The sequence below is a fragment of the Ambystoma mexicanum genome, chromosome 11, assembly GCF_040938575.1.
Source record: "Ambystoma mexicanum isolate Mex_15411 chromosome 11, UKY_AmexF1_1, whole genome shotgun sequence".
Classification (NCBI taxonomy): Eukaryota; Metazoa; Chordata; class Amphibia; order Caudata; family Ambystomatidae; genus Ambystoma; species Ambystoma mexicanum.
Window position 1 is genome coordinate 1416403868 of NC_090934.1, and position 15861 is coordinate 1416419728.

Here is a 15861-nt window from a genome sequence, read left to right on the forward strand (position 1 = left end):
CACTTTTGCCTTTATGCTCGACACCAGAGTATGAGACATATACTGAACAGCTGAATCGACAAAGAGCAGAATATGGACTCAGTCCAGTACCAGTGAAAGGGCTAGTACCTAAGAGAATCTGGGAGCCAAGGTACCCATTGAGGAAACCATATCTACATACAAAGAAATATGATGGCCGTCTGAACGAGATCCCTGAAGAAACAGAACCAATAAATGGCAAGGATGAATGGGAGTATTACTACCCATTGCCAAATATTGTTATATGGAGCTGCAGATGAAATAACAAGATGCAGTGACCAGAAAATGCAGATATACTATAAGGCATCAGTAAAATAATAAGGACAAGTGAAATCTTGGGCTCAAGGTGTAGAAATGTATACCACAGAAACATATGAAGATATTAAATCATTTTACACGTGTACAGATGCAGAAGACACGCAAGCAGCAAAGTAATTGTGAACCTAGCTCTAAGCTTATAGTAAAATAGATTGAGTCAAGCACCAATGTATACATACATACGAATGAGAGATTTATGGATGTTTCCACTAAACGTATTAAAACGGGTTGGACATTAACAAAAAGTCCTCAGTTTAGTATGTCACAGTTTAAAAGCAGACATTGAATTACAGAAGCAGAGCTCAGAAAGGCAAGGTTGGACGAGCCCCAGGACACCAAGGTCTTGTCAAACTGGAGTAAACTGACTTTAGATACAAATTGTGTGAAAGAACTAACCTCCTGTCCAGAAGGAGTGAACATAACAAAGAAGACATCAGAGCTCTATTGGAATAAAATATTAAATACACGAAAAGGCTTAATTGTATGGTCTCTAGTCACATGGAAGCATGAAGTTGGATGAACAAGATGGTCACACCTACTCAGGGAGGCAGACTGTGCTGCTCACTCTCTAATATTCTCAGAGATAAGAACGCTATCAAGGACGAAGTTCAAAGGCCTAATTGACAGTAGACTACTGAGGTGATGATGGATTGATATGCTAATTGGTGGGAAGCTAAATTTAAGGAAATCTCACCAGCATCTGGACGGCCAGCCTGCAGGCTGCTAACGTAGGTGGAAAAATGCTGAAGATGGATGGAGAGCCAACCCATTGTAGAGGACCTGTGTATTCAGGGGTCATATAGTGTGTAAACCAATGGGACGTTGTGTATTTAGTGACGTTCATAGTTGTCATTTTTAGAGGAGGGCTTACTAGCCCCACCTGATGTTAAGTAACGAATCACATAGTTACATTTTTTTAGACTAGTATGGATCATATACTTAGAAATTCACTTAGAACCAATCACTCCCTCCGTTAGGTTTTTCTAGTTTGCCACGTAGGATGACATTGGTAACACGTAAGTTAGACGTCAGTGATGACACATTTTGCTTATAAAAATCAATTTTTTTTAAAAATGCTTTGAGTTTGAAGATTGAGTGTTTGTGTTGATGTCCGTTATGCTCCCTGTTTTAGATAATTGACATTAAAACAGTCTTACTTTTGTCAACTTCCTGAGTCGGATCTATTATTTGGTGCGTGAGTAAGGTCTGCATCCCCATTCATCTCAAAGGTAATTGCTGCTCATCAAAGGGGCTGGGAATATCCAGTTCACTTGGTAGCAGAGAGAGGATGGTTCATGAGCCATCGACCTGAGTAAGCTTTAGAGTTTCGGAAATATCGAAGGACCTTTGCCGTTCGGCTGAAAGAACGTGAAGCTCCCTGTAGATCAGTGGTCTTCAAACTTTTTATGCCAAGGCCCCAATGAGCAAATAATACATTTTTCGGGACCCCCTGCCCCGCCCCTCTGTGTTGATGTTCTTTTTTTTTTAGAGATAGCTGCGAAATGTGTGATTTCCATACACGAGCACACTGGATTGTTTTGTATATGAGACTCTGGCGAGCATGCTAATCAAAGAAGTTGACTCACATTGTAAATCCTCTAGGCCAGTGGTCTTCAAAAATGTTTAGCCTGAGCCCACCGGAGCAAAATTTTGGTACGCTGGGCCCCCCAAAAAATGCCAAATGGACAGTATGTATTTCACACCATCGCTGCACCCTAATCCAGTATAGTATCTGGGCTCTCCCACCAGCTCCCATCACAGTGGCTGGGCTCCCTCATCCCACTCCTACCCAGTCCCTGGGCTCTCCCCACACCATCACACACCCTGGGCTCTCCCACCCTGATCCCACAACTATCCTATGGTTTCCGCCCATCCTGCTCCCACCACATTCCCTGGGCTCCCCAATCCCGTTCCCAAAACAGTCTGAGAGCCAGTGACGGCTGGTGAATTTTTTAAGTGGAGGGGCATAACTAGTTCCCCCAAAAATGCCATAGCGACCGAGCAGAGTAAGGGAGTACGAACCATTCAAGGGAATTTTTAAATAAAATAATGGGTTAAAATGTTGCATTGTAGAGCATTCTTTAAAAGAAAATGGGTAAATATCCAACAAACAGTTTGCAATTGTTGCTGGGGGTGTCCGGGGGTCAATCATGACATGTTTTTCTGGACATCTATGGTAGATGTCCACCAAAAATATACCATCCCTGTCCCCTGGGCCCCACTAGGCCTAACACAATCAACATGGTTAAGTGTTTATGCAAGGCACAGGGGTGCCAAGGGGGAAAGCATGGTAGTTTGACTGCCCATCTATGACAGAAATCCAGTAAAAAAAATACCACCCCTGTCCCTTGGGCTCCACAGCACCTCAGAAGGAGAGCTGATTTTGGCAGGTGGGTAGGGGGATTGTGCAACAAAGGCATTTAGGCATTTTTAGAATGCCTTTGTTGTACAACCCTCCTTCCCCCATCTATCCACCACTTGCCAAAATCAGCTCAACGGATCCAGAACAAACTAACACACACATTCATACAGCAATCACTCTATCGTTCACACGAGCATCCATCACCATACACTCACACATAACACAAGCATTCACGCATCCATACACATGATTCAATAAAATAAATTAACATAAACATACCTTCTGCATTGGGTTGCATGTGGGTGCAGGAGCTCCCCCTCGCACATACAGACATGCAGTGCCCCAGCCAGCATTTCCAATGAGCTATGCAATGCTGGCGAAGCAAAACGCCCCAGCCTTGCATGGCTCAATGAGCATGTGCAGCTGGGGAATGAACTGAACTGTCAAAGGGAAATAGGGTTCCCTTTGACAGTTCAGCCAGCCCAGGAGCACTTCCTCTGCTGGATAAATCAGCTGCGGGAGAGCTCATTGTTTCACTGGGCTGGCTCCTTAGCTCCTCAATAATGGGTGAGGGGGCCACTTGTGGGTACCCCCTCGCCATTATGGATGAGCCGCCAGGCTCGGACTGGCCTACTGGCCTGTTCCCCTTCCCTTTGCCTGGTCGCGCTCTGAAACACCTGTGTACGAGCGCAATACAAATAAAATATCATATCATATCATAGGGCAATGCTTGTACCAAAATACTAAATGCTAGTGTGGGCCAGTCAAAATGGGCCACCTTTTTGACCAATTGGGCCAGTTTGATGAGTTACTTCCCTACGCAGTTAGTCATTTTGACCAATGTTGTTGAATAAAAATTCTATAAATATCACAATGTACTTACATTTTAACACAAAGCACCCCCTGGGTACTATTCAAACAGTCTGTTAATGAATATCCATTTACAACTGTGGGCCACTTTATCATTGGTGCCTGAGACAGTTTCATGTTTCAGCCTGACCACGTAAGCCTCCCCTGCCCATTTCTTCCAATCTAAAAAAAATAAAAGAAAAAAAAAATATATATATATATTTTTTTTTACATATCATGCTGGGCTCTCGCGGCCCCCCAGGGATGCGGCCGTGGCCCCCCACAGGGCCACGCCCCACAGTTTGAATACCGCTGCCGTAGATAGTGGCTAGTGTAAACCAAACAAACAAGTGTCTTGCAAGTCCAGGTGTGACAGGTCCCCAATTTTCAGATAGAGTCCCCTTCTACGTCTACGTGAAGCGGATCGATTGGAAGGTTGAAGAGGCGGATGATCCAGAGGAAAAGATGATATTGGTGAGTAAAAAAACTGAGGAAGCTGACAAAAGCATGGGTGATGAGTGAAGAAAAAAGAGAGTAACGGAGGGAGACGGGATAAAATATAACGTGAGAGTAGGTGTATAATATATGTGGGGAACGAGATATTGACTCGAGTGTGGCCGAGCAATGATATAAATTGTGAGAGTGGCCACGATAAGAGAATACGCCCTGGCCTGTGTTTTTATGACGTAACAGAAGAAGTTTGAACCCAAAGTTCCCTAGCGGAATCCTCAGATACAGTCGCTGTTTAAGACGGGACCAAAGAGGTAACTTAAACTCCAGTATGAGTATTTGGACTAATAAGTATTAAGAAGAGAATTATAAAAAAAAAAAAATCCATGTAACCGGTTGAGTCTGTCTGTTTGTTTCTATGCGGTTTTATGAACAATGACATCAGAAGTGGAAAATATTTGTTGATTAGAATTGAACCTGATGGTTATTTTTAGTAAGATTAAAGTAAAACATTGTGAGTAGTGGGATTGGAGCTTGCGACGATTGGTGCTCGCTCATATTATGTTATTTTTCTTAAATGTGTTTTAAAATCGGTGATTTCAAATAAACAGGTTTTATATTGAGGTGAGAGTAGACGAGTTAAAAACTGAGGACATATGCCACTTGTGCATCTCTGTAAACAGCTACCGAAACATGCACCTAAACTTAAACAGTACAGTGCAGAATGGGTTAAAGGAACCGCATATAAAATGTTTATGCCGTGGCCATAGGGAGACTCACAATTGAAGGCAGTCTTGCAGCATATGACGACATATCTGCATTCAGCATTAACAAGAAAGAAGCTAGAAATGCGATTAGCTAGTTGAGAACTTTGGAAGATGTACCAACAGGAGATGGAGGAAGAGCCTCCTATAGATTGGACACTTAATATATGCAAAGAGGGGGGTGAGGAGCCTTATGCTCTTCCCGCCCCAGTTGAAACAGGAGACAGATGTAAGAAAGATGATGGGTTGTATCCATAGAGGGAGCTTAAAGCAGCAACAGGATATAGTAACCCGGCATATGAGTCACCTGTGTAAAGAAGTGACGAAGGCGCAGAGAAAGATACTGAGAAAGATGCAATCTCTAGAGTCCCAAGAGACAAAGAGAGACACAATAAGGAAAGCAGTGATCCAGCAAATACATCTCTAGATATAGGTAGAGAGATAAAACGATGGAAAGGAGAAAGAGACAGGGATGATGAGATAGCGCTTTTACAGAACGAATGGATGGGTGGTCAGATTTGATTAAAACTTGATGGTAAGAGCATTGAAGATGTCAGACAATGGGAAGATCAAGACAAAAAAGATAAGGTAAGAGAGGAACGATTGAAAGATGAAGGAGCAAAAGGGAGGGATAGGCAGAGACAAGAGCAGCTGTACCAAGAAGAACAATTGAGAAAACAAGAGAGAGCAGAAGAACAAAGAAAACGCGATAACAGACAGAGAGCGATCGATGAGCAGGAAAAGCTAGAACAATAAAGAATAGAATCAGAGGAACAGAAAATAAGGGATAAAAGAATACAATGGCAAAAAAATGAGGAGATATGCAGGGCAAATGAGAGAAGGGATATGAAGAAAAAAGAGGAAGACAGAGTAAGAGAGGAAGCAAGAAAACAAAGAGAATTTGATGATGATTTGGAATGAAAAAGAAGGCAGAGAGCACGCGATCTCGAGCGCTTCGAAAAAGAGATAATTGATCCTGAGCCAGAAGTCGCATTGGTACGACATAGAGGAGTTTTTTACAGAGGATGCGTCATTACCAGGCACGTCTAGAGTAAATCTAGAGGACGAGTTTGTCTCAAAGAGCATTGGGGAAGCGATCGATAAAGTATATCATGAAATGAAGGCCCAGAAAGAGTTAAAGGGGAAAGGAAAAACCGATCGACTCGAGAGCACTCCGTTGTATGACACAGAAGGAGCCTCATGTAGTACGGAAAAGTTGGGCACAGGAAATATCAGACGAAGACAGAGACACCTTCCATGGGGGAGGGAGAAGGGACGTTTGTGGCCCTGAGGAAAGAAGTCATATGCTCAGATTTAAATGCACCTGTAACCAGGGCGTCAGAACCACTAACACAGTCAGATCGACCCAAGGGGCAATTCCACAGTGAAGGGGGAGAATTACCGCCTTATGTGAGCAGATTAAGATCGCTACCTGGTAGAAGGCGATGTGGTAATATCGTTCCTGCATTGGACAGAAAAATGATGAAAGATGAGAATGAGTTTGGTGTGTCGCAGTTTGCCTTATTGGAAAAAGGAGGGGCCCGACCACAATATATACCATGGTGCCAGATGGACCTGGATAGCTTAAGATGTAAACTCTCCATGTTAACTTCAGGCGCTGGGAAATGGATACATACATTAGAGAAAATGATGGGAGGAAACACGTTAGTTGGTGAGAGAGCTGATGACTTATGGACGAGGGAAGGGTTCCCTGGTGAGACTATAGTTAATACTGCTCATGATGGAACACCAGTCAATAACTAAGGGCAGCAGGTTGGAAAGTGATACGAGTACTATATCCGGACACGTCCACCATGGGAGCTATAATGACAAAAAAGATGAAGGACAGTGATGATCCGTTGCTTTATATTCAACATTTTCAGAAATCTTGGGCTTTGGAAACACACGAATCTTGGGCAAAATCCGTACCAGTATTTTATCATATATTATGCAATGGGCTGTTAGAACGTGTGCAGAAACAGCTCAAGAAATTAGTGGGTATTGATGCCAAACCGTGGTCCGACATTCAGCTGACCATTGTGCACTATTTTAGGCTCTTGCTCGAGAAGAATCACAAGAATGATGATGTTCACAAGGTGAGGAGGCAAAAGTAGTGCAGAAAAATCTGTCTAAATATGCCATTGAAGGGGCAATGTTAACAGGTATAGATGGACTGACTCCACAGCAGAATGCAAGTACACCACAGGTGAATAACCAGAGGCCGTTTGATTGAAGTAATAATGGGTTTACACCACATGGAGTGGGTGGAAGAAGAGGTTTTCCGAATAATCAAGGAAATTGGCAGAATAACCGGGGAGCTTTTCAGAAAAATCAAGGTGGGTTTCAATACATGCAAAATGATGGTCAGAATATACAGGAAGGGAAGGTTAGGGGGCCACCCCAATGCTTGACATGCGGGATGACAGGGCATTATGCTTGCATGTGTAGAAGTCAAGGGTTTGTGCAAAACAACCAATTTTCGAGAGGAGGGATTTTAAACCCGCCTGCATATCCGCAGCAGTATAATGATGGGTTTGCTCAGAATCAAACACTGCAACAGCAGCAAGCACCTAGAGTGCAGCAAGGCTTGCAGATGCAGCAGCTTGCAAGGGCAGTCGCAGCATGGGCCTATGCATATTCAACCAAGTACAAGTACAGGGCAGCTAACAACACCTAGGATAGGGAGTGTCACAGTTAGTGGAGGGAATCCGTTTTCAGGTAACAGAATGAGTCTGTACCCACAATAGGACAGCTCACTGGGAAACTTGATGTGTTCAGTCCTATCCGAGATGCCAAACCCTCATGAGGAACCAAGGGTTGACATCACAATAAAAATTGCATTTCTAGTAGACAAGGGTGCAACACGCTCATGCAAATATGAGGGAAGGTTACAGATTAACTGACGTCATCGATGAGGACATGTGTGGCGATCACCTATCTGATGATGAAGTAGTATTTGAGATGAGTATTACTTATTGGATGAGAGCAATCAAATGAGAGGTACCTCAGAAATGATGATAGCACAGCAACATCCTGAGTATTTTGAGGACGATATGGCAAAAGTGCCATCTTCATTATGAACCTCAGGCCCCTATGACTCAGGCCTATTGAAGGGGGTTGGAAAAGTGAAAATTAAATTGAAACCAGGAGCAATTTTACCTCAAGCACATCAGTTTCCCATGTCTCGAGAGGCAGATGAAAGTATTTTTGAAACAATTTCCGCCATGATGGAGCAGGGCATCTTAGTGACATCAGAGTCACCATGTAATACTGCTGTGTATCCTATCAAGACATCTTAGTGGGGGTCTTGGAGACTAATTCAAGATTTAAGGCCCATGAACCAAATTGTAGAGGCTGAGTTCCCTCTAATCCCGATCCCATCTACAATTCTATGTAATATACCTGTTCTGCAATACATAGATGAAATTTTAGTTTGCAGTACTACAGAGGAAGAGTGCAGATGCAATTCTGTCCAGCTGATGATAACACTTGCTGACAAAGGATATAAGGTTGACAAAGAAAAGTTAGAATATTGTCAACAAGAAGTGTTGTATATTGGCCAATTGATTTCACATGAGGGAAAGAAAGTTACTCCAGAAAGGGCTAAGGCTATTTTGAAAACTGCAAAACCACACATGATAAAACACATGCAGTGTTTTTTGGGATTATTAAATTATGTCTTAGCATGGATCTTTGATTAAAGTTCATATATACGGCCTTTAGTACACGCTTTAAAGAAAGCACAGGCAACACATGAACAAATTGCGTGGACTGAGAAAATGGAGGAAGCATTTGAAGAGTTGAAAAAATCAATTTGTACAGCTCCAGTTTTAGGGATTCCCAATTATTCTGAGGAATTTTTTCTATTCTCACACACAGATGGCACTGTTATGACAGCAGTCCTCGTGCAGAGAACCACGTTGGGGTACAAGCCCCTTGCATATTAAAGTGGGATTCTAGACCCAGTAATGAGAGGTCACTTTCCGTGCGAACAGTCTTTGGCAGCTGCCGCATTCGGCATAGAAAAAGCTGCGAGCATAGTGATGGGATGTTCCATGATACTATTTGTAGAGCATGCACTATTTGATATCCTAGAGAAACCTAAGGGCACATTGACTTCTCAGAGGGCTTCTGCCTATGAGGTAGTTATATCAAATTCAGCGATCAAAATAGTTTGATGCAGAGTAGTGAATCCTGCCATGTTTGTAGCTGAACCACTGGCCGAGGATGAGCATGCAGACAACTATTCGAACATTGAAGAGTTCTATGATGAAATCCCGAGAGTAAAAGAAAATACCTTGCCAGAGGAGAAATTATTTTTATTAACGGTTCTTCAAGAATCTATTAAAATTAGGGACAGAGATATACAGGCACAGCTGTGGTGAAATACACAGCCAATGGGGAGTTTCAGACATTGGTAAGTGCACAAATCCTGTCTCATTATTCAGCACAAGCTGCAGAATTAGTGGCGCTGATTGTCACGCTCGAGAATCATGCAGACCAGGTAGTAACAGTGTACAGCAACTCTGCCTATTTGACGTCAACAGTGCACGCAGGGTTAGCACGTTGGAAAAGGAGGGGCTATCTCTGAGTGGATGTCATGCCAGGGCAGCACACAGTCTTACTGGACAGACCTATCAAGGCACTACAACTCCAATTGGCCATCGCGGTTGTTACATGCACAGCTCATACTAAAAAGACAGATTTTATTTCACTTGGAAACCAGGTAGCAGACAATGAAGCGAAAATCGCTGCATGTTTAGAGAATATAATGTCTTTTGAAGCACCTGATGTAAAAGAAAAAAATGTTGTGTTGATGAATGTGGTTGAAAAATATAGCGATTTGTCAAAAATGCAGCTTATGGAGGTTCAGGGGGAAGAACCTCAAAATGAGAAAGATTTGTATACACAAGAGGGTGTTCTTTAAACCCCTCTGAAGCATTGTGGCAACAGGATAGAACTCATAAACGGGTGATGCCTGTAGCCTTACTGTAGCCTTACTGAGGGTGGCTCTGGAACAGCCACACTACCATGCGCACACAACTAGGGAGAACCTTGCAGCAACGATTTGCTAAAAATATGGCTGGGCATACACTGCGTACAGTTAGGGAGGTTATTCAGAGACCCATTGGCCCCTTTGAGCATTTGCATATCGACTACATCGAAATGATTCAAGTATGTAATGGATGCAGATATATGATTGTTGTGGTATGGCACTTCTCAAGGTGGATTGAGGCAGGTCCCTGTACGCATCCAGACTCCACCTGTGCAGCTACATTTTTGGTGCAGGAAGTGTTTCCTAGATGGGGAGTATGTGAGGTAATAAGGTCTGAAAATGGTCCACATTTTGAGAACCAAATAATTGAGCAGATCAGCTTGTTGCTTGATATAAAGCACAAGTTTCCCTTGGCTTATCATCCACAATGAAATGGGATCTGTTAGTGGCTCAACAGCTTGCTTAAAGAAAGGATAGCCAAGTTGAAGTTTACTCTGAAGAAAGGGTGGTTGCATTGCCTCCCACTGGCATTACATGCTTTGAGGAACCAACCAAGTTCTAACCACCATCACACGCCTCACGAAATTGGGACTGGAAGGCGGATGAGAACACCCCTGATGCCTCCATCCCAAGTTAGAATTGATGCTCAGTCAACTGCAGATGTGTTTGGAAAAGAAATTCATGATTATTTGAACTGAATGACTTCTAGTATCTCTGTCATTTCAGGACAGCTGCAGCTACAAGGGTGCAAGGCAGTACAGAACACAAAAGGAGATGCTTCAATAAATCAATTTAAAGAACTTCGTCTTCCCCAATTATTCACCGGAGATGAGGTCCTAATTCGGAACCACACGAGAAAAAGATGGGGCGAACCTCATTTCAACGGACCATTTATCATAGAAGACATCACGCCGTCTGCTGTCAAAGTGCAGGGCAGGAGTGCTTGCATATTTATTGGTGACATCAAGAATTTTACTGGAAAAACCTCTCTGCCATATGCACCCCACCGAAAAGCACGTTCAAGCATCGGAGAAGAACCACAGCACGTGCAGACGAGATCTATGATGAGGAAGAAGGATACAGAAGCTGAAAAATAGAAAAACATAGACTTTGTTGGACTGTGGCTTTGTCCAGACACTTTTTCAAGCCATTCTTGAAAGAGGCAAAGGAAGCTGATGCAGACACTGTGTGCTGATATATCAGAGTAAAAGAAAGGTATTTGTTTTTGCGTCACAGAGGAGCTTATTGGCTTTGGACTGAGGCATGTTTAAGCCTTGAAAAGAAGAGAGATGCCAGACTCTGGTCATGGCTTTGATAACTGGAAGAAAGTGCAGTATCCTGATTCGTTCCATACTGAGTTCTTGTTCGAATTTGCCCATGGTGTTATCAAATGATAACGTTTCAAGGATCATATTTGAAGTTTTTCTTTATTTGCTGCGCTCAAATACAGCGATTTTGTGGAGAACTTCTAATATATGTACATTTTTGCAGGATCATAAAAAAGGTCCAATTGTAAGTAGACTACTTACAGCAATTATCGAACAAGTATTGCAGTAACCTGAGTATAGTGAAGAAATCACAAATGCCCTTCCATTCTGATTGAAGAATAGCCACATCTTGTTGGCAGAAACACAGACATACTCACGTTCCTAAGGGACCCCAGAAATACTGAAACTTTGACTGTGATCTTGGAGGGAATAATTATCCAAGTAAGCCTATATTCTGAGAGAACCCACAGGACGGTGCTGTGAAACTTTCCTTCGAGGGACAGATTGAGAAGGTTTCTGACAAAGACAGACATTTTGTTTCATGCTGAAAGAAGTTCATCATGTCGACTGGTTTGAAGCAAATTCGAGGAGTGGACTGGGAGCTGATATACGTTGTGGAACTGATCTAGACATATCGAGAGCAGCGTTCTTCTTGCTGGAGACATTTCTATTTCGCATGCTTAAGGACTGTTTCCAGGAAAATAAAGATTGAGAGCTCATTTTGTTATTCAGCAAGCAGACCAAGTTTATCAAGAACGAAGGTGCCAAGGCAGGGCAGCAACCTCCAGGAGGAGAGTGTGATGCTAATGTATTAAAGAATTACTTTCTCCTTCCTTAGGCAATAAAAAAATGGGTAGTACTTGTAGTAACTTCATGATCCCGGATGCAGAAAGACATTACCGTTGTCCACAGAATAGGTGTTGTACATCAATGTACCTTTGCTTTATTTATGGATGTGTTCTGTTTATAATCATACTACTCTTACTCACTGTCTGCACATCCTACTACCTTGATATACAAGGGGCTAAGACTCAAGTGAAACTTTCCTGAGCAAAAGGAAGTAGCAATTGTGGCAACTTCAAAACACCTAAGGCCCTATGTAGTTATTCCTGTTCTAAAGAAAGATGACCCACTATTTAAATCTCAGATAAGCACCCTTAGCAATCATTCACACGCAAGAAAGGTTGTAGAAATTCTGTTTGGACACAAGAAGCAGGTCTGGCAAAATGGGCAAGATGACAGGTAGCCAGACAAAGTTTCTATGCAAGTAATACATACAAATACACCTGATCCTGTGGTGAAGAACCCAAAGATAACTCGTAGAAGGCAGCCGTATATGGAGTTTATGCTTTTGGACTTTTTCAGGCCTAAATGGGCAGCTGAGCAAAGGAGACTTTCTGAACTTTCTTTCCCCAAGGAATAATCAACAGGTGGACCTCCTCCGCTGACAGATGTGTCTATTATTTATCCAGAAAGAAGGAGGTATGCTGGTATACCTCATGACATGATTCCGGAAGGTCACATGAAGAGAAGGAGAACTAAAAGAAACACTCAAGAAGATGATTTTGAACTAAATGATTACCTGGACAGTACAGCACACTTGGGAAATAACATTTGGTACCAGCACATGAAAGAATTAGAAAGATGGACCTCGAATGAGGAATGCTTTGTGTGTGCATTCATGCCAAACAGTATGGGCAATTCTAATATCTTCATAGCTATCGAAATAGATATCCAGACAGCTGATTGTCCTTTGCACATAGCACTTTGCAAAACCAGAGGCCAGTTTATGGGTGGAGATTCCTACCTCAAATGGGAAACTGAATGGACAGATCCAGAAGAAGATGGCTACGTGCAAGATACCAAGACAAGAAACAGAGCCCATACCAAGAATCATATGGTCAGATATGAGAAGCCTGGAGTAAAAAGAGCTGGAATCAGATGGGAAGTGAATAAGAAATTGTATGTTACAGGAAAATCTGAAGAAGCTTGAAGATGGAAGAATAGAGGTCAAATTCAGATCTGGGGATCTGTGTTATCACCCAATGGATGGGAAGAAGGAGTGGTCGTCTGCAGAGCCTTGGTGATCATCGGATGCTATAAAACAGTCATCGACATTGTGCAGAATGGTTGTAAGCCATTATGGGCAAACTTGTTAAATTACTGACTTGGTTTGAAGACAGAGGAGGGTCTTTGCAGATTGTACCCTTGGAAAGTTCAAAATTGTGCTTCAGAAATAATGGAACAAGAAAAGTTGGAGAAAATAAGAACTGTGGTCGGATCTTTGATGTTACAGGATTGGTACACGGTACAGCAGTGAGCATTGATCATTATTGGGCTTGTGCAGTCAGAGCCTATATCAGATTGCCAGCAGACTGGGGAGGAATATGCACACTGGTGAATGTCCATGTTCCAGCTTTAGTGACTCCAAAAGGTGATTTACACATTGACAGTTTCCCAAAAGCAGATGCTCACCTGAGGAAGAAGAGGCCTGTGGAGCTGATCAAGAGGATGAAGAGAGAGAACAATTTCTCAGCTAAATCAATAGAAGCCTTCAATGCCATACCATATGAGCATAGATTGTTTATCCATACCTCATCTGTATTCACGTTTATCTTCATGCCGGCTGTCCAGTTTGGAGCAAACACAAAGTGGTTACAAATCACTAAATGGGAATTGCTACAGACAATTAACACTACAATAAAAGGACTCAATGCAATCAGAGAAGAAATGAGAGCCATACGACTAATGACTCTTCAGAACACATATGTCCTGGACATGATCAAAGCAATGTCTGGAGGTGTTTGTGTAAAAATTGGAGAATCATGTTGCACATTTATATCTTCTCATGATGACGAGAATGGAACATTGACAGAGGCCATAGATATGCTGACACAACTCCATGGCCACACGATAGAGGAAGTAGAAGACATTGTTGATGACAGCTGGTTTGGATCACTGTTCTCTTGGGTCCCACAATGGATGGCAGACATTTTCAAGTTCCTTGGAGCCCTGATAGTGATTATATTGCTTGGACTTTGTGTAATCAAGATAATAATCTTACAATGCAAGAAGACAGCAAAGAAGGCCATAGGGATGAATCAGGATGGAAGCCAAAGACCTGACAGATGAAGAGATCAGAGGCTTTGTGAAGGCCAGTATCCATGCACCTGGGGGGATAAAGTTCTTGTATCTGAAGAATCATAAGAAATACGTAGGACGATGGATCTACTGCAGTCCAAGTGGACAGTGCCAGCTTATGACATGGAATAAAGATGAACTGAAGGGAGTCATCAAGATATGGGTCCCAAAAAAGTTGTTCTTCAGGCCAAGTTGCCTGGATGTGAAGGATGATGTGGGAGTGAGAGATGAATCGCCCAGAGGAGGGAGTGTAGAGAAGGAGCCAAGTACCCCCACCTCAGTCAACCCGCCCCTTTTATCTGTATGCTGGAAACCTGAGTATGAGACGTATACTGAACAGCTGAATCGACAAAGAGCAGAATATGGAATCAGTCCAGTACCAGTGAAAGGGCCAGTACCTAAGAGAATCTGGGAGCCAAGGTACCCATTGAGGAAACCATATCTACATACAAAGAAATATGATGGCCATCTGAACGAGATCCCTGAAGAAGCAGAACCAGTAAACAGCAAGTATGAATGGTAGTATTACTAGCCATTGCCAAATATACGTTATATGAAGCTGAACATGAAATAACAAAATGCATTGACCAAAGAATGCATATATTCAATAAGGCATCAAGAATGTAATAAGGATAAGTGACATCTTGGGCTCAAGGTGTAGAACCTTATGCCACAGAAACAGATGAAGATATTAAATCACTTTACACGTGTACAGATCCAGAAGAAACATAAACAGCGAAGTAATCATGAAGCTAGCTCTAAGCTTACAGTGAAATAGATTGCAGCCAGCGCCAACATATACATACATAGGAATGAGAGATGTATGTATGTTACCACTAAACGTATTAAAGCAGGTTGGACATTAGCAAAAAGGCCTCCGTTCAGTATGTCACAGTTTAAAAGCAGACATTGAATTACAGAAGCGGAGCTCAGAAAGGCAAGGTTGGACGAGCCCCAGGATGCCAAGGTCTTATCAAAATGGAGTAAACTGAGATTGGATACATATTGTGTGAAAGAGCAAACCTCCTGTCCAGAAGGAGTGAATAGAACAAAGAAGACATCAGAGGTCTATAAGAATAAAATATTAAATACACGAAAAGCCTTAATTGTATGGTCTCTAGTTACATGGAAGCATGAAGTTGGATGAACAAGATGGTTGCACCTACGCAGGGAGGCAGACTGTGCTGCTCACTCCCTAATTTTCTCATAGCTAAGAACACTATCAAGGACAAAGTTCAAAAGCCTAATTGACAGTAGACCACTGAGGTGATGATGGATTGATATGCTAATTGGTGGAAAGCAAAAGTTAAAGGACCCTCACCAGCATCTGGACGGCCAGCCTGCAGGCGGCTAATGTAGGTGGAAAAATGCTGAAGATGGATAGAGTGTCAACCAATTGTAGAGGACCTGCATATTCAGGGGTCCTATAGTGTGTAAACCAATGGGACATTGTGTATTTAGTGATGTTCATAGTTGTCATTTTTAGAGGAGGGCTTAGTTGTCCCACCTGATGTTATGTAACCAATCACATAGTTACACTTTTTTTTAAACTAGTATGGATCATATACTTGGATATTCACTTAGAACCAATCACTCCCTCCATTAGGTTTTTGCAGTTTGCCACATAGGATGATGCTGGTAACACATAGGTTAGACGTCAGTGATGACACATTTTGCTTATTCAAATACAGTTTT

At 42.4% G+C, this 15861-nt stretch overlaps 1 long non-coding RNA gene across 1 annotated transcript in view; it reads left to right on the top strand.

The window, feature by feature from the left end:
* Nucleotides 1–15861, top strand: part of LOC138504511 (uncharacterized) — an 806190-nt gene that overhangs the window by 645507 nt on the left and 144822 nt on the right. The gene's annotated exons all lie outside the window — the stretch shown is intronic.